This window comes from Crocuta crocuta, unplaced genomic scaffold (assembly GCF_008692635.1).
Source record: "Crocuta crocuta isolate KB4526 unplaced genomic scaffold, BGI_CrCroc_1.0 scaffold323, whole genome shotgun sequence".
Taxonomy (NCBI): Eukaryota; Metazoa; Chordata; class Mammalia; order Carnivora; family Hyaenidae; genus Crocuta; species Crocuta crocuta.
The window spans coordinates 2,928,601-2,932,169 of NW_027536465.1; positions in this window are offsets into that span (position 1 = coordinate 2,928,601).

Consider the following 3,569-nt stretch of genomic DNA (forward strand, 5'->3'; position numbering starts at 1 on the left):
GGTGGCTGCAGTAGCTAGCGGGGACAGATAGCGGCACATTGTCTCTGCAAGTGCTGTATTTAACATTTCTGATCATTCAAGTACTTGGAGTCAGCACTTGGTATAGAAATGTTAAGAAGCAGGGGAAAAAAAAGAAAGGAAAGAAAACAATCACTAGTAATTACTATCCATATTTTGTAATATTCCTTTCAATACACCACCTTTTAAAAAACATAGTTGGTATTACATTGTAAATTATGATTTTATACCTTTTGTAGAAAAATAACATCGTACTAGAGGCATTTTATCACGTCATTAAGATCTTCATAAACATCATAATTTAAAAACATTTAATGTTTTTAAATAGCGGTGTTTTGCCCACTGTTTAATTTCACCCTGCTTCCCTACCCTTCCACCCAACCTAACCTATAGGTACCAAAGTGTCCCATCTGAGATAAAGTGTATTAAGTATATATTCTATGCCAGGCACGGAGATGACTAAGACATACCATACCACATAACACACAGCAAATTATTCTGGGTGGATTAAAGAGCTAAAGGAAAAAAAAAACAAAAAACACAGAAAGACTTGAATAAAGTTGATGAGAGAATTTAATCAAACCTTTGTGAGGGGGAGGACTTTCTAAGCCTAAAGCTATGGGAGAAACCACAAAAGAAAAAGATCACGAGATTTGGCGACCTAACATTTTGATACTCTGTAAACAGTATGAACAAAAAAAAGTAAAGGTCAAGTAGCAACTTGGGGAAATTATCTGCAACAAATACAACAAAAGATTAAAAGCTGTGATATAAGATGAATAGCCGTAATATATAAAGAGCTCATACAAATCAATACAAAACGTCCACTGAGACTCCAGGAAATAACTGGGGAAAGGCTTAGATCTGTGCTATCCAATATGGTAGCCACTAACCATCTGTGGTTATTTAAATTTAGATTTAAATTAATTTTTATTTAAATCAAGTCCTTAAACTAAATTAAATCTAGATTTAGATGAAATGAAATTAAAAATTCAGTTTCTCAGTCAAGATAGCCACACTTCAAGTGCTCAGGAGTCACTTTTGGCTAGTAGCCCTACTTTGGACACTGTAGATAGACCATTTCTATCCTTATTAAATTTTGATTGGAGGGGCACCTGGGTGGCTTAGTCGGTTAAGCGTCTGACTTCGGCTCAGGTCATGATCTCACGGTTTGTGAGTTCGAGCCCCGCGTTGGGCTCTGTGCTGACAGCTAGCTCAGAGCCTGGAGCCTGCTTCGGATTCTGTGTCTTCCTCTCTCTTTGGCCCTCCCTTGCTCACTCTCTCTCTCTCTCTCTCTCTCAGAAATAAATAAAACATTTTTTAAAAAAGTTTGATTGCAAAGCACTCAGACAATTCACAAAAGAAGACATACGAGTGGCCAACAAACACATTAAAAAACTCAACTTCATCAGGAAGAAAACAAATGCAAATTAAACAAAGGTAGTATTTTATATTATTTATCTATTTAGAAGTAAGGCAGATGTTGTGAATGGAAGAGTAACCATCTGTAAAATCATTTGGCATAGAAGTGAGGAGTGACAAAAACCCTCAGCCTAGTAATTCAGTTTCTGGGAAGATATCCTAANAACAGTTTTATGCAGAAAGTTAGTTATCTCTGGGCTATATGTAAATTCAGAAAGAAAACCCAACCTGAAAGTCCAGCTTCCAGGAAGGGATTACTTCCACTTGAGACCCCTGCTCAACGGGGCAGGACACCTGGGTGGCTCAGTCGGTTACACGTTTGACTCTTGACTTCAGCTCAGGTCATGATCTAACGATCATGGGGCTCTGTGCTGACCGTGGGGAGCCTGCTTGGGATGGTTTCTCTTCCTCTCTCTCTCTCTAGCCCTCCCCTGCTCACACACACAATCTCTCTCTCTCAAAATAAATAAATAAACTTAAAAAGACCCCCACTTGATGGACTGATAAAGCATCATAAAATTTTCCTTTATTCAAGAGGGTCTGATGACTTGGGAAATAACTTACAAGATTTTTTTGTAAATCGTTCAAAACTAGCCAGCTAGGATAATATCTGTTATAAAAATACAGGGACTATATAGTCACCAAATGCTGACAGCTGTCAGAAATAAGCATTACAGCGCAATGGGATTCTGAGTATTTTTTATGCTGTTCAGAAATTTCTGAATCGTTAATGAGGATCATTTGCTGCTTTTCTATAGAACTAGAAATGTTATGAAAAACTCAGAGGAAGAGATTAAGAACACGGATCTCAGGGTGGGGGGCCAGCTCTCCAGCCTCAGACAAGGTCACCTTAGTTTCCTCCTCTGAAATTAACAACAGCCCCTGCCTCAAAAGGTCATGAGAAAATTAAGCGAGCTGTTGTCTGCAAGTGCTGGCCAAAGTCTGAGCACACAACAGAGCATCTAAGCCACTGCTTTTATTAACATGAGAAATGGTTATTCACACTATTGCAGGACAGACCTGGACCTAGAATCCTCTATGTAACACACCCTCGCCTGCGGAAACATACACTTTAAACGTAGGCTTTTAAAAATATCCAAAAAAGATGAGAAAGACCTACCCAAATAAACAGTGGTCACGTCGGGGAGATTATGAGTTTTCTTTCTTTGCTAAAGGAACATCAATAAAAAAATCTCTTTCTGTGCTTCTCAGATTTGCCTCAGTGAGCGTGCAAACTTTACAGTAATGTAAATGCTTTAAAAGCAAAGAGCAACACTGAAATAAATAAGTTTAGCTACGCTAAGGGGGTCAGATTTAAACTNTGTTTTCTGTATATTTCATGCATCTTCCAGTCTTTGTATAAGGGGTATTGAATGTAGGAATTTTTCTAATCACATAAAAAGGTAGTTAGAAAAAAGAAAAGCAGTCTCCCTGACCTCAAATGGGGAAGGAAACTGAGTCAGACAGAGACAGGTGGGAGGGTGGGGCTTGAGCGTTAGGAGGAGGGTGGCACAGGGCTGGGGGACAGTCGGGAGGGTCCCACGATGCTGGGCCTGGGGCTGGACCCTGGAATGGGGTCGCCAGGTTACAGAGACAGAAATGATCCCTTTTTTATTTCCTAAGGTCTCCATAAAATACCTGTGAGTTTTTTTCACTGCGGGAGTGTTTGACTACATAGGAAAGGAACGTGCATTTCACAGTCCCTGCAGCTGGTAACAGATCTATCACCTTTCTGTCACTTAGCCTTCCCGCCCCACCCCCAGCACCTGGGAGTGGCCGTCCCCTCCCTGCCTCCTCCAGAGCTGGACCTAGTCCTTCCAAACACTGACAAGTGTGGGGAGACTTGTCGACCAAGAGTAGGGACCACAGGGCTCTGTGTCGAATCTGCGGGGCCCGTGTGCATCTGAGACACCAAATGTAGCACTTGGCTCGAAACGAGTGGGCTGAGAAGCCCGTGCTGGTGCAAGGCAAGGTCACAAAAATGCACGGCAGCGGCCCGGCTTTGTGGGACATGCAGGGGCTCTGGGGTCAGGGACCGGCGTCTGGTTATCCATCCATGCTCGGCAGTGACCATAAAGTGGAGACAAGATCTGGGCTTGCAGGATGGCGGTGAGCAGTGGACGCCTCCA